Consider the following 324-nt stretch of genomic DNA (forward strand, 5'->3'; position numbering starts at 1 on the left):
TTTCACTTCCTTTGATGCTCCTTAGTAGTTTTGTTAAGTCTTACCCTGTAATGTTTTGCTTTTAATTTTGATACCTCTTTATGACTTAACAATAAAAAGGATGTATGGTTTTTATCAGCTGTCTCCAAAATAATCTCTTGTCATGCAGGGAGTACAGTTCTTTTTCCATTCATAACATAAGTTAAGTAGTTGCTTCCCTAACTGCAAAGGCAATCTCATTTAGTTAAAGTAGCACCTAAGAGCAGCTTTGAGTTAGAAGTATGTGTTATACCCCATGTAAGAGTGCTAATGTGGGGCAATTCAACACAAATGTAACAATGTATT

This window comes from Otolemur garnettii, unplaced genomic scaffold (genome assembly GCF_000181295.1).
Source record: "Otolemur garnettii isolate 467f Iridium unplaced genomic scaffold, OtoGar3 scaffold00276, whole genome shotgun sequence".
Taxonomy (NCBI): Eukaryota; Metazoa; Chordata; class Mammalia; order Primates; family Galagidae; genus Otolemur; species Otolemur garnettii.